The 25,403-nt window shown below is 33.3% G+C and overlaps 1 long non-coding RNA gene across 1 annotated transcript in view; it reads right to left on the bottom strand.

Annotated features, from left to right (window-relative positions):
- LOC133033968 (uncharacterized) overlaps positions 1 to 25,403 on the bottom strand; it is a 62,629-nt gene continuing 37,226 nt past the window's right edge. The window contains exon 2 of the long non-coding RNA XR_009685965.1: positions 1 to 225. This is a non-coding gene — a long non-coding RNA (uncharacterized LOC133033968). The remainder of the gene's footprint in view (positions 226 to 25,403) is intronic.

Raw genomic sequence — 25,403 nt, 5'->3', positions numbered from 1 at the left:
TTTAAACTTTAATAAATAAACATATACTGTATTACATTTATAAAATTTGGGATCCCGTATCTACATTTTTCAACTTTACATAATCAAAAGATGTCGCACAACGACTACAAAATCGTGAGCCCTAGTTGTCCCAAAGATCCAACACTCTAGGTCGAACTGTCTCGATATATACAATCTTCATCCAGCTCAAAACTCATTGTCGTTCAACAACAGCTTTGCCTTTACCTACACATAACATAGCATATGTGAGTCAATAGACTTAGTAAGAAAAGCATAAAACGTAAATATATAAATGACCTACGACTAAGTGCCCATACACCTATCAACAAGTCATAAACAATGCAAACATGTATAATTGAGTCTCGAACGTTCTTGACCATAGTATAATTGACCATAATACACATCAATCCATACTATAAGTACAACTAGCCATAATACCACATGCACTCAGTACTTCAGTGTACTAGTGTTGGTAGCACTAGTTCATGCTTTCGAAAGAATAACCAACCATAATACCACATGTACTCAAGAATCTGGCATATACGAGTATTGGTACCATTGGTTCATACCTTCTAAATTGCCAAACACATACATTCACGATATCAATAGGCAATCATATAGACACTAACTATCATTCTAACGGATATGTCATACATCTGCCAAACATAAAAATAACATGTACATATGTATGTGTGCTATACTAGTCTTATCTCAATTTTGATTTTAGGTGCACCGGTCAACCTTAGTGGAAATAGCTTTAGGTAATCGAAGGCCCTAAGTCACATTTCCAGAAAGACAAATAAGTGTTGCCCTAACACTTTCGGGGACTTAAATTGACAACTAAAAGTTTCCCTATTGATATACATCATGCCAATACCCTAAGTAGATATAAAACAGTCAATTGGGTTCCTGGGAAAAGTCTTAAGATGGACCCCCAAATTCTGCCTACATCGGATTGCCCGAAACTCAACTATCCCATTTTAAAACTTGCATAACTCCTGAAATTCTAAGAAAAACCTTACAAACTTTTGTAGGGTATCTAAAAACATCACAATGAACATTTTTCATGAGGAAACATAAATCAAATTCTCAACATAAATCAAACTAAATGGCTGTCCTAAAACTGCCTAAATCGGATAGCCTGAAACCTCCCTGTCTAAGTTTGGAAATCCTATAACTCATCCAATACTCATCCAAAAATTACCAAATTTTTTCAAGAACCTAAAAACATCATAATGAATATATTTCATGAAGAAATCTCAATCAAATTCTCAACAAAAATCAAACTAAATGGCTATCCTAAAACTGCCTAAATCGGATGGCCCGAAACTCCTTCTCCGAGTTTTGAAATCCCATGTCTAAAAATAACGGTCATTCAAAAATCTGTCTACTTATATCAATTGTAACCAGAAGGGAAATACTTCCCTCCCAAGCTTATAGCCCTATAAATAGTGATTCATACTCACTGAGCAAGGGGTCGAAACATTTATCTAAGAATTCAAATTCAGAGATATTCTTGTAAGAGCTCTAAGAAAAGGAACCATTCTCCTTGTTCTTTTGTCAATAAAAACTACGAGGATTAGGCTATTACCGAACTGCTCGGGGCTGAACCTCTATAAAATTCTTGTGTCTTTATCTGCTTATTATATTACATTCGTATTATACTATTTGCCGCTTACGAATTAGACTCATTGTCGTTGGCTAAAAGCGAGGTCAACATTTTGGTACTTTCATTGAGAGCACAATGAAGGATCGCTCTTTATCTCAAATCTAATTACAAGTACGATGGTGGTGCAGACTCGTAGGGGCGTGGTTGATCGAGCAAATCCACAAGCGGTGGATCCTGCACAGCCGAACCTTGGGAACACGAGGGTTCTGCCAACCACAAATCCTGAACAACCATCAACCGTAGGTCGCGGTGTGACGACTCCTATGGTTGAAATTGTTGGGTTTTGTGCCCTAAATAAAACCCATTACAATCTGATTAGTTATCAATTTAAGAGATTTGAAGTGATTTTATGTTAACATGTATTTTTCATGCTTATGGTTTAATATATATATTTATTATATATGCACAAAATCAGTTAAGTCCAGAACATATATTTATTCACAATTACAGTATTGTCAACACAGTGGAATGTAATTGTGATTATATGATTCAAAAGACTAAGTCTCTGTTTCATCAGTGTTCTGGATTTACACTGATGTGATAATCACCGATGAAGTATACTTACACTCGGAGTAAGTGTTATGTTCTTTCCAGGACATTGGTAAAGTATACCAGTTTCGAATGTATTGAGTATAAAATGGACTGGACCGATATTGAACTTGGTTAAGATATTATAAACTTACCATTGTATCTTTCCAAGTCAATATCAGTAGTTGATCTTACATTAAAAGAATCTAAATCCTGATATGCGTAGGCTCAATCTCAGAAGTTTTATTCATGTTCTTTAATTTATTAGTTAAGCCTACTTTTGGGTCAGGGTGACACGTATATTTGGGGAACATGATAGTATGACTGAGTGGGAGCGCTGAACATAAATATGGAATCTATAGCTTCTACTGGTGTATAGAAGTCAAGTGATGATTCCCTTCGAGCTTCGCTAAATAGAAGTAAATGGATGAGCTCTTGTTTCAGTGACTAGATCTTAGATCACTAAAACATCATTTACAGGTAACTAAGTGTTTTAAGGGGCCAAATACATTGATGGGTGAAACGGTAAATCTATCCCTTCTCGGTGTAAATCATCTATATAGAGGATCTTTGATAATATTAAGATTATAATGATGGTTAAATGAGATAGCGTATCTATATCGTGGAACATATAGAACGCTCTATATAAGTCTGAGAGTGCGATTCCAAGTTCTAAGAGTGGGTTCAACAAGGAATTAATAAGTTAGGGAATTTACTTGGTAAATTCGGTTCGGCTTATTGGAAGCTTAGTAATATAGATCCATGGTCTCCATTCTAGTTGAGACCATATTGCTTGTAAGACTCAAGAATTGATTTATGTTTAATCAATTATAATTCTAAACTAAGACTATGTCTAGTTTGTGAATTTTCACTAAGCAGAGGTGAAATTGTAAAGAAAAGAGATTATTTATTAATTAAGAGACTCTATATGTCTAATTAATAATTATATTAAATGAAAATATTATTAAATAATCTATTTAGTTATTAAATAATTAGTTTTGGCATTTAAAAGGTTAGAATTGGAAAAATTCGCGTTTTTGAGAAAATAGAAATAAAAATTGTGAAAACTGCAAAATCCAAGTGAGGCCCATTAACACCATGGACGGCCACTTGTTCAAGAATTTTCCAATTATTATTTTCATTATTTTAATGCCAATTAATTACTAACCTAAACCTAGTAGTTGCCTATAAATAGAAAGTGATGGCTCACACCAAATGAAGTAGTTAAGCAATTATTCAGTAATTCAGGAAACTGCCTTTTTCAGAAAATTGTGCCAATCTTTTTCTCTCTATAGCCGACCCTCCTCTCCTTCTTCTCTTCTACACAATTTCGAGATACCCTAGTGAAAGAGTAGTGCCCACACACATCAAGTGGTACCTCAATCATAGTTTGGAAGATTGTGAAGAATCCAAATCAAAGAGAAGGACATTCGGACTCATATTATTCCGCTGCAACCAATGTAAGGTTTTCTTAACTTTATATGTGTTTATTATCATTTTAGAAAGTTCATATTTAGGATGTTAAATAACATACTTGTGAGTAGATCTAAGATCCTGGTAAAATATATTCCAACAACTGGTATCAGAGCCATGGTAATTGATTTGCTTGCAAGAAATTGGACTTAAAACGATTTGTATGTGATTCGGATGGTATCATGTTGATCTATGTGTTATATGATAATTGATTGATGTTTGTGAATTTTTCGTGAAAAATAATTGAATTTTTGTTTCTGGAATTATTTTTATTAGATAGTTAGGAAAAAATTAAGGAATTTACTTTTTTACATAACTCAATTTCGATTTTATTTGAATTAGTTATAATTTTTTGAAGATTTGAAAAAAGATAGGTGGATCGCTCAAGGCCACGCGCGCGGAACCGAGTGTCCCTCGGTCAGGTGCGAGTTCGGACATGTCAATGTCCGAGCGACATGCCCAGGGGTGTCTTAAACCCCTTATCTGCGCACCGAAATCATGCAAGGGAGCGTTGCACCGAGTTTTCTCGGCAGATTACTCCTGTGAGCGCGGGCGGACAGTATGCAATGCATACTGTCCGTACCACTTGCAATTTTTTTTCGTTTTCTTCGATTTTTCATGCTATTTCATGGAATTAACTTCCGATTTTTTGTGTAGTTTTGTATTTTGATTTTTACTTTTCATATTTCAAATCTAATTATCAAAAATAAATTAATTTGATTTTTTAAAATTAATTTTAGATATTAGTGAAATTTGAATTTGAATTTGAAAATAGGTAAAAATCTATCTTTTTGCTTAATTTTTTATCTTAATTTTAAATTCGATTATTTTATCTTATTTTTAAATTTAAGGTCAGATTTTTTTTAGTTATTCTATTTTAAATAATTTAACCTTATTTAAATTTAAAATAAGATTACTATAATCATGATATTTTGAATAGAAATAAGATATGTTTGCTAACTTTTAAATTTTGTTATTTTTTTATTTATTTAAATTAAATTATAAAATCAGAAAAGGATATTTATTTATCATTTTTTTATTTTATTGAATATTTAATTTATAAAATAACATGAAATTTAAAAGGTGGTTAGTAATTTTATTTTAAAATGATATTTAGGTTAGTTGAAACCTAATCTTTCAAAATTGTAGGTTTAATTTTAAATATTATTTTATTTCATTTAAAAATCCGAAAATATTTTTTTTATTATTTAATTATTTTCGAAATTTAATTAATTATTTAAAATTAAATAAATCCTACATCCAACTATCCAATTAAACCTGTTGCAGGAGTTTGTGTTTTAGCTTATGTGTAAGTTTTATAAAACCTATTATTGCTTGATCTAAATTGCCATGGTTAACTTGTTGACAGATCCAATGATCTGATTTTAACCCATGGTTCAATTGTCAATAGGTCAAGTAAATAATTTGTAACAGGTAAATTTTACATTCTTCTTTCATGTGTGTATGACCTAGTAACATGATAGGGTCCATCCAAATCTGTGTGCCTGTGTGAGCCAATATGTTTATTATATTATAGATGCATATAGGGTGTTGCTAAATAAAATGTCACACCCTGATAGATTTCATTTAAGTCCATTTAGTTTTTGGTCCTATTCAATTAATAATAGTTATTTATTTTAAGGTTAAATTCCTCTCTTTTGGGCCTTGTGTGAGTGATGGGAGCCAATAGAAGTGGGTACGACATACTGAACCCAGCTCCCCCTCACATGAACTACCCCAATTGTGAAGGCTCATTTGCCTGATTTGAATAACTGTACTAGGTTAATTAAATTAGTTTAACCTAATAAAATTAATTAGCAACAAAATTAACTTTTAAAATATATGAATTTTTTTTATTTTAATATTTTAAAGTTAATTTTAAGAAAAACACTCTTAGTTTTAGATATTATTTCTAGATAAACTATTTATATTTTTCTTGTGTTTAATTAAATAAAGAATTTTAACTAACTAGATTCTTTCTGAAGCTTATTTTAATTATTTCATTAAATATTCCTATTTAAGTTATAAATTAGTTATTACTAACTAATTTTTCTTATCAACTTAAATTTGAATATCTTTTGAATTTAAAATTAAGTTGAGGAATTCTAGGAGTTGGTTATTGAAGATTCTAGAGATATTTTTTAAATTGTTAAACTTAAAATAGAATATTCTTAAATTAGGTACTTACAACTTAATTTTGATATTTAATTAAATTTTATTTGAAAATTTTTAAGTTGGTTATTTTAGATTCTTTCTATAACAACTTAAATTAGATATTTTCCAAATTTTGAAAAGATACTTACTTAAATTGAGATATTTTCTCGATAGTTATTTCTATACTAGTTATTATTTCTAATATTAAAATAGAAAAATATCATTGATTGTGAAATTAATTGTTTAATAATTAATTTTGGTACAATTCAAGTTAAGAATATTTTTCCTAGTATTAAACGAGAAATTAATAATTAAGCCTTCTCGATACTTAATTATTTATTTCTTGAATTTAATACATTTAATTAAATTGAAAATTAAATATCTAAGTTGATTTTCATCATGATACTTAAATATTACTAATTTCATAGCATTTAATTAAATAGAAAATTATTTTAAGTTGGAAATTTTTTTTTGCTCTATTTTTTTTTGGCAATAAAACTTGACTTTCCTCTGTTTCTTGCTCTCTCAGCTCTCGAGCTGGTGCCATGGCGAAAACGAGATCCAAGGTGCAAAGGAAGCAACAATCTGTAACTAAGAAACCTGGTGCGAAGAAACGAGGCCCTAATTCATCAACCGAAGCTAAGAAATTCAAATCCATGGACTCTATCCTTGGAATTGAAGCAGCTGAGTTTACGGATGATGAGGAGAGACCTATCGAAGAGAATACTACACTGGACGAACAATCCCTGATGTTATCGCCTCGATCATCACTTCGAGCTCTGCAGCAACAAGAGGATGTTCGTGCTTATTTTGCTTTTTTCCTGGAAGCTAATATTCAGTGCAGCAAAGACCTTGAGGAAGGCAATCACTCAGTTCCCCCTATCTTGAGATTTGGCTCTATCTTAAGAAACTTAACTGATTCCTTTAACAATGCTGAAAATTCTGGTGTCAATAAGAGAGATAATACTGAAAAAAGGGAAAGTTAAGATTGCCATGGATGACATTGAAGAGGAAATCTCATTTTGGAATTCATCTATAGTTTGTTATGTCCTTGGGGCCAATCCGCCTTTATCAATTTTGGAAGGGTTTGCTCGCCGAATCTGGAAGGATAAAGTTGACAAAGTTGGATTGCTATCCTATGGCATCTTTATCATTCGGTTTACTACCATTGAGGACAGGGACACCATCCTTAATGGAGGGTATACCTTCTTTAATAACAGGCCAGTGATAATGAAGCCATGGGATCCCGACACCAACTTTGAGAAGGAAGATATTCGAGCTGTCCCAATTTGGATCCAACTCGAAAATCTGGATTTGAAGTATTGGGGCCAAAATACTCTCTTCAAAATTGTAGGGCAAGTGGGAAACCCTATAATGGTGGATGATAATACAAAAATGAGGCATAAACTATCCTATCCCCGAATCCTTATTGAAGTAACACTGCAGCAGGATTTACCTGGAACTATCAGTTTTGAGGATGAACATGGGTTCAATGTCACAGTGGGCATCAAGTATGAATGGAAACCCATGGTGTGTAAAAATTGTAATGGTCTCGGCCATATGACTGAAGAATGCAGGAAAAAACCAAGGCATAAAAAGCAACAATGGATAGTCAAGGAAACAAAGGAACCAATTCCAGCAGGGGCCACAAACACAGATACGGCTGCTGGAGACTTTAAGCCTGTTACTAAAGGGTGGAAACCAAAAATTAAGCCTCCTGTTACTGGTACAATGACTGGGAATTCTTTCCATGTTTAGATGATCAACAAGGGAACAACAATGATGAGGCAGTGACAATACCAGATGAGGAGCAGGAAAATGGTCAGACAGAAATGGGAAAGAGTGGAGGAGGGGAAGGGCCTCCTCTACAAAATGGATAGGCTACTAAGTTGGAATGTCCTAGGAGCCAACAACCAACAAAAGCAAAGCATGGTCAAGCAATTGATCTATTCTCACAATTTTGGTTTAGTTAAGGCTTCCAAGCTTGGAGCCTTGTACTCAAATATGTTCTCAGGATGGTGCTTTACTATGTAGTAATATAGATTGGCATAAAGGAGGGACAACAATAGTAGCTTGGAATCCTAATTCCGTTTCCATCAACATACTCAAATGCACAAGTCAACTTATCCACCTCGAAGTCTCTACTTCAGATGGTAAGAAGTTCTTTACTACTTTTGTGTATGGTTTCAATGAGGTAGAAGGAAGGAAAGCTCTTTGGAAAGATCTAATGGATATGGCCACTCTTGATCCCTGGATTGTGATGGGGGACTTTAATGACATACTCGCAAAAGATGAAAGGGTTGGTTCTAAAGTTAGACACAACCTTACACCTGATTTCCCGAACTGTGTGGCTTATTGTCAACTAGAGGACATCAAATATACGGGGAATTTCTTCACATGGTGTAATAAGCAAGAAGATTCATCTAGAATCTATTCAAAAATAGATCGGGTACTAGCTAATGACAGATGGATTCACTCTTTTCCTAGGCCTGAGACTATATTCTTATATGAAGGTATCTTTGATCATGCACCAGCTTTACTTACTTTTCATCAGAATTTGCAAACAGGAAAAAAAACCATTTCGATACTTTCGAATGTGGTCTTCACATCCTAGTTATGCAGAGCAAGTTAAAAGAGTATGGCAGCAGAATCATGAAGGCACCAAGATGTACCAAGTGGTGACAAAACTTAAAGCTCTAAAGGCCATTTTCAAAGGAATAAACAAGAAGGGGTTTTCTGATATTCATGCTCCTGTGATTAAAGCCAAAGAAGCACTAGATGATTGTCAGAATCGGTTGCACCTGGATCCTTTCAACTCTGGATTACAGGAACATGAAAAATGCTTGAGGCAAAATTATTATGATGCTCATACTAATTATCTATCCTTTCTTCATCAAAAAGCCAAACTCACTTGGATTCGTGATAAAGATGACAACACAGTAGCTTTCCACCTGAGTATCAAGGCCAGAAGGAACCAAAATAAGATTCTCTCAATAGAAGATGCACAAGGGGTAAGAGTTGATGGCCCGAGCAAAATAACTGATATTTTTCTATCATATTATCAGGCCCTACTTGGCACCAGCAAGCACAACAGAACATCAGTCAACAGAAGAGTTCTTAGAAACGGCCCCACAGTCACCCCACAGCAAGCAGATGCACTTGTAGCTGCTGTAACGAATGAAGAGTTTGAGTGCAGAGAAAATGCAGAGAACAAAAGAGAATAAAAGAAATGAACAGAGGAAATGAGAAATCAGCTCAATGGAAATCATTGGCTAGTGATTGTATTTATAGACATGTTTGTACCGTACAAAGAATGACCTAATAACCTTTACAAAATCATAAAGTAATTATTACAAAGGGAATATTATAACAATAATCTGTTACAACAATGGGACCACACGAATTAGTTATGACAGCTCATATACACTAAACCAATAGGCAAAATATCATTTCTTCACAGCCCATCTCAAACTTGAGGGTGTTACCACACCAAGTTTTTCCACCAAGAAATTAAATCTACGTTGTGTCAAACTATTGGTAAGACAGTCAGCAGTTTGGTCACTCGAGGGAATGTATCTGACTTCAATTTCTTTGTTAATCACCTTATCTCTTACAAAAGGCACATCCAATTCGATGTGTTTTGTACGAGCATGGTACATAGGGTTGGCAGCCAAAGCACTGGCCCCTATGTTATCGCACCAGGTGACAGGAGTACAAGGCAGAGGAAATTCGAACTCTTTGAGCAAGGATTGTATCTAAGCTATTTCAGCAGCCACTTGAGCAAGAGCTCTGTATTCAGATTCTGTACTTGATCAAGATACAACGACCTATTTCTTAGATGACCAGGATACAGGTGTGTCTCCGAGATAAACACAGTAGGCAGCAACACTTCTTCTGTCATCTAGACAACACGCCCAATCGGCATCCGAGTACCTTGTTATTGCCAATCTATCTCAAGGTTTTATGTGGGGTCCATGATAGGTTGTTCTTTTCAAATATCGAAGCACTCTCTTGGCTGCACTCCAGTGTGCTGTTGTAGGAGATTGCAGGAGCTGACTCAACTTGTTCACGGCAAAAGATAGGTCTGGTCTGGTGTGAGTCAAGTATTGCAAACCTCCTATGATGCTTCTATACTCTGTTGGGTTTGAGAGTAGTTCACCATCAGTTTTAGACAAAGGTTTCCCAGCTGTCATTGGAGTGTTACAGGGTTTGAGATGAAGCATTTCAGCTTTGATTAATAATTCTTTGACATACTTCCCCTGATTCATATACAAACCGGTTTCATCCCTGTGCACTTCAATGCCAAGGAAAATTGTAGAGGACCAAGATCCTTGAGAGAAAACATTTCATTCAATTTTCCAATGAACTTTGTGAGTTTAGAAGCATCATTTCCTGTGATGATTATGTCATCGACATAAATGAGAGCCATTATAACAGTACCAGTGGCTTTTTAGAAAAACAAAGATGAATCGGCTCTTGATTTTGCAAAGTTCCAGCTGAGCAAGGTAGTTTTTAATCTGTCATACCAGGCCCTCGGGGCCTGCTTCAGACCATATAAAGACTTGGTGAGTTTGCACACTGCATTAGGTTGGTTTTGATCTTCAAAACGTTGTTGTTGTAACATATAAACGTCTTCTCGTAGAGTGCCATTCAAGAATGCGTTATTGATGTCCAGCTGTCGAATTTCCCAGCCTTTAGATACTGCAATAGTCAGAATTATTTTCATGGTTGAAGCTTTGATTACTGGACTATAGGTTTCCCCAAAGTCAATTCCAGGTCTTTGGTTAAAGCCTTTTGCAACCAAACGTGCCTTGAGTCTTTGCAAACTACCATCTGAATTCCTCTTTTCTCGAAAAACCCATTTATTTCCAATAATGTTCATACCTTGCTTTCTTGGAACTAAATTCCAGGTTTTGTTTCTCCTCAAAGCTGTCATTTCATCTCCCATTGCAGAGTTCCAGCCTGGATGACACAAAGCTTCCTCAACAGTAGCTAGTTCATCATTTTTCCACTGCCATTGAGCTTGACTGATATACACCTTCGGTTTAAAAATGCCTGCCTTCGATCGAGTGATCATAGGGTGAGAAGGCTTCGGAGTTGTAGGTTCATTTTGACTAGCAGTATCATAAATTGCAGGTTGTAAAATAGAGCCTGTATTATCAATTGAGGAGTGCTACTACTCTGTTCTCTGTCAGTGGGAGTTTGTTCATGAGATTGAGAGACAATAAATTCAGATGAGTCTAATACCTGATGTCAATTTTGATGACTAGGATCAGTGGAGTCGAGAGTTGCTTCAGAGGTTGCTGCTTCAGTGACTTGACACACAGGGTCTAGTGTAGTAGTGTTGGACTGATTTTGAGAGGATTGAAACAAAGCTGACCATGATGGGACACTAACACACACAGATTTTTCGGGTTGGAAATTGTTCAGAAAACCAGTTTGGAAAGGGAAGTTGTCTTCATTGAATACAACATTTCGAGAAATGTATATCCTTCCTGTGGAACTCAAGCATTTGTAACCTTTGTGAGAGTCACTATACCCAAGATTGACACATCTTACTAAATGAAATTGAAACTTGTGAGTTTGATATGGTCTAATACAAGGGTAACAAGCAACTCCAAATGTTTTAATGAACTTGTAATCTGGTTTCTTGTTAAAAACAACCTGAAATGGTGACTTATGTTTCAAAATAGGTGTAGGCAACCTATTGATCAAATAGACAGCGGTTTGGAAAGAATCCCACCAATACTTAAGAGGCATATGAGCTTGAGCAAGAAGTGTCAAGCCCATCTCGACAATATGCCTATGTTTCCTCTCAGCTCTACCATTTTGAGAAGAGGTGTGAGGACAAGAGTGTTGAAACTCAATGCCATTTTCAATGACACATTTGGAGAATGCTTGAAATTCACCTCCCCAATCTGTTTTTAAGACTTTAATCTTCCTATCAAATTGATTTTCTGCCAAAGTTTTGAATTGAATAAAGGCTGAAAGTGCTTCATCTTTTGTTTTGAGTGGATAAATCCAAGTGTATCTACTATAATCATCCACAAAGTGAATGTAGAATTTATAGTTGTAACTAGATGTGATGGGGGCAGGCCCCCAAACATCTGTGTGTATTAATTCTAGCATATGTTAGGCACGATTTGAATTGGTATTGAAGGGCAAGGCATGGGATTTACCGAATTGACATGCTTCACAGAAACTACTCTTTTCATTCATATTAACTTTTACATCAGCAAGGTTTAAAACCTTATTTAAAACACGATTAGAAGGGTGACCAAGACGCTTGTGCCACCTATCTTTTAGGGAAAGAAAACTAGGACTAACACTTTTGTGGCTGGAAACAGTGACCACACCAGTAAACGGTTTGACAGAGTTCAACTTAGACATTAGACTTGGTTGGTTGGAAAGACCTTCTTGGTGATTTGTGAGTTGGTATAGGCCATCTTTAAGTGTCCCTTGTAGCAGCACCCTCTTTGACTCCAGATCCTTCACAAAACAATTTTGTGCAAGGAATTCAACAAACACATTATTATCATGTGTGAGCTTGGAAATACTAAGTAAATTCTTAGTAATGTTAGGCACATGTAAAACATTCCTCAAAATTATGGAGGTATTATCAACAGAGGGTATTAGACTTTTACCAACATGGGCAATATCAAGTTTATTGCCATTACCAACAGTCAATGTCTCCTCAACATTGTAATCAGTCTTGTTGGTGAGGTTGTTTAAGTCGGCTGTGATATGGTTGTTGGCTCCAGAATCAACATACCAAGCAGTGTCCTCCACCATCTCAGGAGTGGCTATAAATGTAGATGCACCATTGCTATTGTTGCTGGTTTGCCCTCCTTTGTTTCCACTGCTGGAACCATTCGGGTCTGAACCCATGTAAGACTCATCATAGCGATTATAGCAATACGCAGCACTGTGACCATATCTCTGTTGGGTTTTATGCCCTAAATAAAACTCATTTCAATATAATCAGATTTACTTATTAATATAGATCAGAAATAACATTTAATGTTGCATGGTTCACATGATTTATTTCATGATTATATGTACATAATGTATAGATTCATCTGAAACCCTTTTCACATACTTGATCCTGTTTATTGTGCCGTCAACACATTGGAAAGTAAACATGACTATGTGAATAAAGTTTCCTAGATTTATCAGACACAGGGTTTTACTGATATGATAATCTACAACAGAGTTTACTTGCATTTGGAGAAGTGCTATGTTCTTTCCAGAGCATTGGTTAAAGTAAAGCTCAGGTTGGATACATGGAGTATGCATCGGAAGGGACCGATATTGAACTTTGACTTAGATTTAATTAAACTTACCGTAAAATCTATTCAAGTCAATATCGCCTAGTTGATCCTAGATCAAATGATCTTAATCCTGTTATGATTAGGCTCAATCTTGAAAGGCTATTCGTGTTCCTTGAATTGTTAGTTAAGCCTACTTTTAGGTCAGGGTGATACGTACTTTTTGGGAACACGGTAGTGCAATTGAGTGGGAGCGCTAGCATAAACATGGAATCTATAGCTTCTATCTGGCGAATAGTAAGCAAAGGATGATCTCCTTCGAGCTTGACCAAATGAAAATAAATGGTGGAGATCTCATTTCACATAAGCTGAAATATCATTTATACGGGGTCAAGTGTTTTAAGGATAAAATACATAGTAAGGTGTTGCGGTAATTTAATCCCTTTACTGTGTAGATCATTCATATAGAGGATCATTGATCACATTAGCATTATAACAATGGATAACTAATGATGTGTCTATATGGTGGAACATATAGAGCATTCTATATACTGAGAGTGCAATTCTAAGTTCTATGCGTGGATTCAATGAAGAATTAATAAGTCAGTGAATTTTAGTCCTAAATTCTTGATCTACTTATTGGAAGCTCGGTTATATAGACCCATGGTCCCCCCACTAGTTGAGATAATATTGCTTGTAAGACTCATGTAATTGGTTTTGATTAATCAATTATAATTCTCAAATTAGACTATGTCTATTTGTGAATTTTTCACTAAGTAAGGGCGAAATTGTAAAGAAAGAGTTTATAGGGGCATATTTGTTAATTATGATACTTTGTATGGTTCAATTAATAAATATGATAAATGACAATATTATTTAATAATTATTTATAGTTATTAAATAGTTAGAATTGACATTTAAATGGTTGAATTAGAAAATTGGCGTTTTTGAGAAAATCAGATGCAGAAAAGATAAAACTGCAAAATTGCAAAAAGTGTGGCCCAAATCCACTTGTATAGGGCCAGCCACTTTTGTAGGAAATTTAAACTGATTTTTTCATTATTTTAATGCCAAATAATTCAAACCTAACCCTAGTGGAATGCTATAAATAGATAGTGAACGCTTTAGAAAATTTACACTTAAATTTTCTATTTTTCCTTCAGAGAAAAAAACCTAAGCCTTTCTCTCTCCCTATCTTTAGCTGCCACTTCTTCTTTCTCTTCCCTCTTGAATTTCGAAATCCTTAGTGTATGAGTAGTGCCCACACACAGCAAGTGATACCTCAATCATAGTGAGGAAGATCGTGAAGAAAGATCATCAGCAAAGGAGTTTCAGCATCAAAGATTCAGAGAAAGAGATCCAGGTTCAGATATTGATAATGCTCTGCTACAGAAAGGAATCAAGGGCTAGATATCTGAATGGAAGGAGTCATTTAATTCCGCTGCACCCAATGTAAGGTTTCCTAAACTTTATATGTGTTTATTTCATCGTTTTAGAAAGTTCATATTTAGGGTGTTAATAAACATACTTGTGAGTAGATCTAAGATCCTGGTAAAATAAATTCCAACAACTGGCCTCAGAGCCATGGTAATTGATTTACTTGCAAGAAATTTGGACTTTAAAACGATCGTTTGTATGTTCTTTGGATGGTATCATGTTGTATTGAGTGTTATTTGATGATTGATTGATGTTTGTAAATTTTCGTGAAAAATAATTGCGATTTTGTTTCTGGAATTATTTTTATTGGATAGTATGGGAAAAATTAAGCAAGTTAGCCTTTTACAGAACTCAATTTCGATTTTATTTGAATTAGTTATCAATTTTTGAAGATTTGAAAAAAATCGGGGCTGTGTTGAAATTTTCCTGCGATCGCGAAACTGTCCGTACAGTTCACATTTTTTTTGTTTTTCTTCGACTTTTCATGCTTTTTCATGGAATTAACTTCCGATTTTTGGTATAGTTTTGTATTTATACTATTACTATTCCTAATTCAATTCTAATTATCTTTTTGAATTAATTTAATATTTTTTAAATTTAATTCAAGATATTAGTGTAATTTGAATTTGAATAGAATTAGTATCTATCTTCTTGCTTAAAAATCTATCTTATTTTAAAATTTGATTATATATTATCTTATTTTAAATTTAAAAATAAGATACTTATAATCATGTAATTTTTAAATGATATAAGATATTTTGCTAATTTTTTAAATTTTGTTATTTTATTTATTTAAATTACATTTAAAATTTGAAAAAGATATTTATTTATCTTTTCTAATTTTTTATTTAATTTTTATTTATAAAATAACATTTAAAATTTAAAAGTAGTTAGCAAATTTTTGAAATGATATTTAGGTTGGTTGAAACCTAATTTTTCAAAAATTGTAGGTTTAATTTTAAATTTAAATTTTTTAAAAAATTTTCGAATTTTTCAAATTTTTTTTAAATTTTCGAAAAAAAAAATTATTATTTAATTAATTATTTCGAAATTAATAATTTAATTTAAAATTAAATAAATTTTACATCCAACTATCCAGCTAACCTTGTTGCAGGAGTATGTGTTTTAGCTTGTTTGTAAGTTTTCAAAACCTATTATTACTTGATTGCAAATAGCCATGGTTACTTTTTTCCAGATCTAATGATCTGATGGCTCCCTTGGTCAAGTTAATAATTTGTAACAGGTATATTTACAATCTTCTTTCATCTGTGTATGACCTAGCAACATGATAGGACCCATCCAAAGTGTGCCTATGTGAGCCTATGTGTTTAATTTGATTATAGATACATATAGGTTGTTGTTGCTAAAATAAATTATCATAGTTCTTGATAGAATTTATTTAGGCCCATATAGTTTTTGGGCCTATTCAATTAATAACAGTTGTTCTTATTAAGGTTAAATTCCTCTCTTTTGGGCCTTGTGTGAGAGTTTGGAGCCATAGAAGTGGGTACGACATACTGAACCCAGCACCCCCTCACATGAACCACCCCAATTGTGATAGCCCATTTGCTTGATTTGAATGACTGTACTAGGTTAATTAAACTAGTTTAACTTAATAAAATTGATTAGCAACATAATTAATTTCATTTATTTTGAAATTAATTTAAGAAAATTATAGTTTAAAGAATTCTTTATTCTAAGCTAAACTATATGTATTTTCTTGTATTTAATTAAATATAGAATTATAACCATCTAGATTCTTTCTGGAGCTTAATTTAAATTTTTCATTAAATATTCCTATTTAAGTTGATATTTAGTTATCTACAACTAACCAACTTAAATCTGAATATCTTTTGAATTTCAAATTTCAAAATTAAGTTGAGGAATTTTAGGCATTGGTTATTAAGATTCTTTAGATATTTTTTAAGTTAATATCTTTTCGAATATTAACTTAAAATGGAATATTTTCAAATTAAGTGCTTACAACTTAATTTTTGATATTTAATTAAATTTAAATTTGAAAAATATTTAAGTTCTAGATTTTTTTTAATACAACTTAATTATTTTTTTTAAATTTTGTGGAAAAGATACTTAGTCAAATAAGATATTTTCTAGATAGTTATTTCTATACTACTTATTATTTCTAATATTAAATAGGAAAATATTATACATTGTGAAATTAATTATTTATATAATTAATTTTGGTACAATTTATTTTAAGTATATTTTTCCTAGTATTAAACTAGAGACTAATAATTAAGCCTTCTCTACACTTAATTATTTATTTCTTGAATTTAATACATTTAATTAATTTGAAAATTGAATATCTAAGTTGATTTTTATCATCATACTTAAATATTTCTTTTTCATGACATTTAATTAAATAGAAAATTATTTTTAGTTGAAATTTATTTTTTCAACTAAATTTAAATAATTTTCAACATATATTTTTTCTTTATTTTATTAATCAATTTTTGAAATTGCCTTTCTTAAATGCTAAAATTTCGAATTTTATCTTGAAAAATAGATTAAGTTGTAAATTAATTATTTATTTTAATTAATTCTTGGATCAACTTAAATCAATGATTTTTTCATTTATTGATTAATTTAAAATAAATTGAATTAAAGTATATTATTAGAAATTGAATTAATTAGTCAAAGGAAAATCTAGATAGATGATATTTTTGCTTGAAGTATTTTTCTAGTGTATTTAATTAAATAGAAAATTAATATTTAAGTTGATTTTCATCATCATACTTAAATATTTGAAATTTTTCTTATATATTTAATTAAATAGGAAAATTATATTTTTTTGTTGTAAATTAATTTTATTAATTAATTTTGGGCCAACATTAAATTAGAATAATTTTTCCAGGATTAATTTTTTATTTTAACATGCATTTTCAAAAATTGTATTCTTAAATACTTTAATTTTTCGAAATGCAATATATATTTATAGAAAATTAAATTTGAGTTGTAAATTAATTTATATTAATTTTGTAACAACTTAAATTGAATATTTTTCTAAATATTTATTGGAAATTATTACTAAGATGGAAATAATTCATGTTATTTTCATATCCATCTAAGTAAAATTTATAAATATTAAATTAAAATTTATATTTAGAATTTTTCATTCTAAATTGGAAATTTTAAATAAATATATATTTAAAATAAATAAATTAAATAAAGAGAATCAAAGAAAATACAACTCACTTTAAATAATGAGCTTGATTATTATTAAGATATTCGATCTCCATTGTTGGTCTTACAAAAGTTAAATGTTTTCAATATAACCTCGAGACGCTAGACTTCGTCCCCCTATGGATGGTTATTCGTTGAACTCATTTAAAACCGTAAGATTTCATTTGATAAGGGTTTTGTGAGTTTTCGTCTCTATTTAGACTCTCCCCTACGGTGACTACTTAGAGATAAACTCATAAAACATGAAACAATGGTGGAAGCTCATAAAATGAGAATAACCTTGACTCTCGCCTACCGGGACAACGTTAGATTCTTATTTTGATCGAATAAAAGGTTGCTAGAATGGTTTCTATTTTAGAAGAGCTGACAACTCTATTCAATAAATGATGCTTTGACTCACGCCTACCGGGACACTGTATCAGTTTGTTGAAAACCTTGGAAATTATTTAGGATTGTATGTTTTAGTATTTTCACTAGTCATTCCTACTTGCTATATGTTTATAATTTCTGAATTGTGTATGAATTTATATTGAACCATGTTATTTTCTGTTATTAAGTTGTAGTTTAATTTCGAATCTTCATTGTTGGTCTAACATGTTTGTTTTTCTAATGAGATAAATCCCTAATGGATTTTCACCATTAGACATACATAATAGTGTAAGATCTCGAAAGATAAATATTGTATATGCAACATCTAGCTGTTCATCAATTGATGACACCTTAGACTAGTATTTTTACAATATGAAACAAGAAGATTACATAAATAAGATTACTTTGTCTTTCGCTAATCGAAGCATCGTTGGATTCTTATTTATAAACGAAATTATCCTAATTCCTCTTAGCTTATTCATTTCGAATTAGCTTCAAAACATATCATTGGATGAATGGTCTATAAATCATTTCATGTCATTCTATATTTTCTCTTAAGAAATTAAATGACGCATATGATTATAATCCCGAAATTCTATTCCCAATTGATATAAATCCTCAATCTTTGAAATCTCCTACTTGTATGGGAAAATCTGACTTAGAGTTTGTATTAGTAGTGCTGGTCCAAGATAGAATTACTCATTATGTTTGGTATAAATTTAAGTCTTTGACTTTAATTTTAGATTATCAATAGAAATTTTCTTATATTTCTAATTCCAGAATACAATACAGTTACACTTTCTCAAGTGTTTAATATCTATCTCCTATTAATGGATTAAAACTGTATGGAATATGAGTTAGGTATTCTGTGACCAGGATCCACTTGCAGTGTTCTAAGAACTCTTTGATGTAACTAAACCTATGTCATCATAGACACGAGCACATTTTTTTTAATCTATGGCATTTGTATCTTGTTCATAGTGGATTTGACAAGATCAATCTCTGCAAAGAGTTAATATGCCTATATCCACTGAAAGTAGTTCATCTCAATCACAGATGGATGTACATTCAGGGGTGGATATGAGTTTTTCGTTGTATTCTTAAAACGATAACTCTAGATTATACCTTTTAGCAAAGAAATTTGAAATGTTTGAAAATTTTCATTAATTTCTAGCAATGGTTAAAACCATTAAGGTAAGTGGTTAAAGATCTTGCGAACTGATAGGGGTGGAGAAATAGTAAGTAGATATGCAGTTCAAAGATCATTAAATTGATTTTTGAATTATATCCAAACTTACCTCCCCAGAAATTTCGAGTTGCATGTTGATGATTAGTTACTAGTCGTTGCCTAATTCCTTCTATGGTAATACAATTTCAGAATGATGTAATGGTTGTATACTTAATGTAAATCATTACTAGATTCATGGATGACCTAATCAAAATCTTAAGAAAAGCTAGAACTGTTAACCATGGTTTGTTAGCTGTTCTAAGTGATTAGGGGTGGACCATCCCATTGTCAATAGATAAGAAAGTGTTTGTTCAAACAAATACTACTTTTCTAAGATAATGACTAAGTCTGAAAACAAGTAGCAAATAAAGGAGATATTTAATTCTTGATTCCAAAAGTGTTCTATCATCTTATTTGATATATGATGATCCCACTGCCTCTGTTGTCTTGTCACAACCGAAGAGATCAATACCATTTAGTTTTCTTAGACATAATTCACGGTACCTCGTCGTAGTGGGAGAGTTTCTAAGAACTCACCTTCTTATGACTTGGGAGACACTAGAGATTAAAATCCATTGTGAGTTTAAACAAGTAATGGATTGTCAAGATAAGAAACTAAGAAGAAAAGCCAATAGAACTATGGTTTAATCCATTCACATGGAATAACCTAAAGTTTTCTATTACAAGGACATAAAAGGAAATTTTAGTTAATAAGTCTATTCTATGGACTTAACAAACTTCCTGTTCCTAGTATTATAGGTTTGAGTTTATCTAAACCTATGGCTTGTGGTATACCTGGTAATTACTTACTCTAATGCAAGCAACTTACTTTAGTAAGATGCTGAAGCATTTTCTTTCTAATGGCAATCTATAGAAGCTTCACAACTTCTTAGGTATAGATTTTATTTATCTAAGGAAAAGTCTTAACTATTCCAGAAAAGATAAAGCCATGAAAGAATTTCTTATATCAACAATGAGAGGTCTTAGATATGCTTTTGTATGCCTTAGACCAGACACCTGCTGTTGAGTGGGAGTAATGAGTAGGTATCAGATTAATCCAGGAGAAGAACATTGGAAGACAATCAAGTAAATCCTAAGATTAAGAAGAGAAACTATATGTTAGTCTATAAGAGTGTGTTTAAAACTCTTAGACTACACCACATCAGATTTCGAAATTTGCCTATGTGCTAGTAAATATTTCTGATAAGATGGTGGTTACTCTGGGGTGGAATAGTGATTTTGGAGAAGTGTAAAAACCTATCTGAAGTCTCTAGGTCTACCAGAGAGAGACTGAATGTTAAAGCTGCAGAAAAGGTACTTATTCAGTCTAAGGAAAGTTTTATACATTTTTGGCATCATTCCAAATTTCCTTAAACTACTAGTGCTAATTTCCTGATTAACCAAAAGTAGTTGTCAAAGATATAGAATCCAGTATCCCAAGAGAGTAGACATATAGAGAGGAATTTCACATTATCAATGATTTTGTGATTAAAGGAAGAGTAATGGTGGAGAAAAGGTTGTGTTTAATTCAACCTTTCAGATCCTATTACGAGGAGTTTACTACTACTACACTTGATTTGTATATCAAGGTGTTGAGATTATTTGAAACGCACTTTTTGTTTTATATTAGTGCAAGTGGGAGTTTGTTGGGTTTTATGCCCTAAATAAAACTCATTTCAATATAATCAGATTTACTTATTAATATAGATCAGAAATAACATTTAATGTTGCATGGTTCACATGATTTATTTCATGATTATATGTACATAATGTATAGATTCATCTGAAACCCTTTTCACATACTTGATCCTGTTTATTGTGCCGTCAACACATTGGAAAGTAAACATGACTATGTGAATAAAGTTTCCTAGATTTATCAGACAAAGGGTTTTACTGATATGATAATCTACAACAGAGTTTACTTGCATTTGGAGAAGTGCTATGTTCTTTCCAGAGCATTGGTTAAAGTAAAGCTCAGGTTGGATGCATGGAGTATGCATCGGAAGGGACCGATATTGAACTTTGACTTAGATTTAATTAAACTTACCGTAAAATCTATTCAAGTCAATATCGCCTAGTTGATCCTAGATCAAATGATCTTAATCCTGTTATGATTAGGCTCAATCTTGAAAGGCTATTCGTGTTCCTTGAATTGTTAGTTAAGCCTACTTTTAGGTCAGGGTGATACGTACTTTTTGGGAACACGGTAGTGCAATTGAGTGGGAGCGCTAGCATAAACATGGAATCTATAGCTTCTATCTGGCGAATAGTAAGCAAAGGATGATCTCCTTCGAGCTTGACCAAATGAAAATAAATGGTGGAGATCTCATTTCACATAAGCTGAAATATCATTTATACGGGGTCAAGTGTTTTAAGGATAAAATACATAGTAAGGTGTTACGGTAATTTAATCCCTTTACTGTGTAGATCATTCATATAGAGGATCATTGATCACATTAGGATTATAACAATGGATAACTAATGATGTGTCTATATGGTGGAACATATAGAGCATTCTATATACTGAGAGTGCAATTCTAAGTTCTATGCGTGGATTCAATGAAGAATTAATAAGTCAGTGAATTTTAGTCCTAAATTCTTGATCTACTTATTGGAAGCTCGGTTATATAGACCCATGGTCCCCCCACTAGTTGAGATAATATTGCTTGTAAGACTCATGTAATTGGTTTTGATTAATCAATTATAATTCTCAAATTAGACTATGTCTATTTGTGAATTTTTCACTAAGTAAGGGCGAAATTGTAAAGAAAGAGTTTATAGGGGCATATTTGTTAATTATGATACTTTGTATGGTTCAATTAATAAATATGATAAATGACAATATTATTTAATAATTATTTATAGTTATTAAATAGTTAGAATTGACATTTAAATGGTTGAATTAGAAAATTGGCGTTTTTGAGAAAATCAGATGCAGAAAAGATAAAACTGCAAAATTGCAAAAAGTGAGGCCCAAATCCACTTGTATAGGGCCAGCCACTTTTGTAGGAAATTTAAACTGATTTTTTCATTATTTTAATGCCAAATAATTCAAACCTAACCCTAGTGGAATGCTATAAATAGATAGTGAACGCTTCAGAAAATTTACACTTAAATTTTCTATTTTTCCTTCAGAGAAAAAAACCTGAGCCTTTCTCTCTCCCTATCTTTAGATGCCACTTCTTCTTTCTCTTCCCTCTTGAATTTCAAAATCCTTAGTGTATGAGTAGTGCCCACACACAGCAAGTGATACCTCAATCATAGTGAGGAAGATCGTGAAGAAAGATCATCAGCAAAGGAGTTTCAGCATCAAAGATTCAGAGAAAGAGATCCAGGTTCAGATATTGATAATGCTCTGCTACAGAAAGGAATCATGGGCTAGATATCTGAACGGAAGGAGTCATTTAATTTCGCTGCACCCAATGTAAGGTTTCCTAAACTTTATATGTGTTTATTTCATCGTTTTAGAAAGTTCATATTTAGGGTGTTAATAAACATACTTGTGAGTAGATCTAAGATCCTGGTAAAATAAATTCCAACAATCTCCCACACACTTGACATGTGGGTTTCGTATTGCCTTGATTCATTCCTCCACCACCTCTGAATCTGCCCGAGCCTCTGCCTCCTCGAGCCTGACTTGAGTTACCACGATTTCCTTGTCCATACTGCCCAGAGTTGTCGGATCTGTTGCCTGCAAAACCAGGGTTTCTAGTTGCAGCAACGTTAGCAGAGGGAGAACCTGAGACAGGTTGTTTAGAGGACCCAGACAAGGTTGTTAACCTATCCAACTTGCTGTCAAAACTCAGGAGTATATCCTGAAGTTCTTGCCAAGTAGTGGATAGTCTAGCTTCAACCTGAAGAACAATAGGCAAGTATTCAATGTCAAGACCAGAGAGAATATTAGAGACAAGCTATTTCTCAGGATAAGGATCCCCAGCTAGAGCTAAAACGTCTGCCCATTGACGTTTTTGACGAAGATAATCTGCCATGGACATTGTTCCCTTTCTGTAGGTCTGTATCTTAGTACGATATTCATCCATTTTTACACGTGAGTGTGCTCCAAATAGTGTCTCCAATGCTTGCCATAAGCTTGTAGACGAGTCACACCCCATCACTTCTGTGGCTATGCTCTCTGTCATAGAGCCATAGAGCCAACCAAGCAAGAGTTGGTCATTGACAATCCATGATTCAAACTCAGGATTGATAACAGTAGCATCTTCACCCAAAGATGCATCAGCTGGCAAGAACTCGACTGGTCTGACCCTAGTACCATTTAGGTACCCATCCAGTCGATGACCACGGACTATCATAGATACCATGGTCTTCCACAGAGTATAATTGTTCCTGTCATGTTTTAAAGCAAAAGGTTGAGTAAGAGTTGTACCCACATGAGTTCCGACGATACTGGTAGCAGGAGCTGAAATCTGAGTAACACCACTGGTTGCGCTTCTAGCTGTAGATCCTTGTTCTCCATGCATGGGAGTCCGCTCTGCCATGATTTACACACACGAACACACCACTGGTGTAGAGTTGCTCTGATACCAAGTTTGAGTGCAGAGAAAATGCAGAGAACAAAAGGCAATAAAAGAAATGAACAGAGGAAATGAGAAATCAGCTCAATGGAAATCATTGGCTAGTGATTGTATTTATAGACATGTTTGTACCGTACAAAGAATGACCTAATAACCTTTACAAAATCATAAAGTAATTATTACAAAGGGAATATTCTAACAATAATTTGTTACAACAATGGGACCACACGAATTAGTTATGACAGCTCATATACACTAAACCAGTAGGCAAAATATCATTTCTTCACATGAAGAAGTTAGAAAAGCAATTTTTGCCATTCTGGGATCTAAGGCACCAGGTCCGGATGGATACTCAAGCTACTTTTTTCAAGACAATTGGGATCTAATTGAGGGGGGACATATGTGATGCAGTGAGGTCGTTCATCCACTCAGGACACATACTCAAAGAGATAAACTGCACCACTCTTACTATCATCCCCAAAGTCAAATGCCCCAACTCTCCAAGTGACTTCAGACCCATTGCATGTTGCAATGTAATATACAAGGTAGCCACAAAGATACTTTGCTCAAGACTTAAACACATACTGCCAGAACTTATAGCACAAAACCAAGGGGGATTCGTTCAAGGAAGATTCATTGGCCACAACATAATGATATGTCAAGACTTGGTTCAGCACTATGGAAGGATATCCAAAAAGGCCAATTGCATGATCAAACTCGATCTCCAAAAGGCTTATGACTCAATAGAATGGGAATTCATAGAGGAGGTACTCAAGGGATTGCTCTTCCCTGATAAATTAATCTCCTTGGTGATGAATTGTGTCAAAGCTCCAAAGTTCTCTCTTTTTTTCAATGGAACCTTACATGGTTTCTTTGAATCTAAGAGAGGATTACGAAAAGGAGACCCCCTCTGTAACACCCTAACTAACATAGGCGTATTACGTGATTTTTAAACATACTGTGCAGCTCGTTGCTAATCAACGAGGATTATGGAAAAACGTGATTAATTAAAATTTTCGCTTTTTAATTAAACTTATAAAATAATATTACAAAAGACTCGGGATCCCGATTATAAAATCATTTACAAAAAAAAAATTAACTGTTTAACTGATACACAAAATAAATGTCGCCTAGCGACCAGTTACAAAATCAGCCTCGCTGTCCCGAGGATCGTACGCTCCAGGCCTAACCGCCCCGACATGTACAATCTTCACAAGCTCGTTCACGGTCCATCAGCTTTAGCCTTGCCTTTACCTACACATAAACGTAAAACTGTGAGTCGACAGACTCAGTAAGAAAAGCATAATAATACTCATACATAATCTTGGTTATGATCAGACGCCCATACCCCTGATCATAACCCTAACTGCCGTGTCCAACACGATACTGAGTCCCGCTACTGCCGTGTCCAACACGGTACTGAGCCACTACTGCCATGTCCAACATGGTACTGAGTTCTGAACGTTCACAGGGACGGTACTATTGACAAGTATCCTCCTGATCGGTCGAACCGGTCATACTCCGGCTGCTGGTCATACTCC

The sequence above is a fragment of the Cannabis sativa genome, chromosome 2 (genome assembly GCF_029168945.1).
Source record: "Cannabis sativa cultivar Pink pepper isolate KNU-18-1 chromosome 2, ASM2916894v1, whole genome shotgun sequence".
Taxonomy (NCBI): domain Eukaryota; kingdom Viridiplantae; phylum Streptophyta; class Magnoliopsida; order Rosales; family Cannabaceae; genus Cannabis; species Cannabis sativa.
The sequence above is the reverse complement of the archived record's forward strand: the minus strand, read 5'-3'. Positions and strand labels throughout refer to the sequence as shown.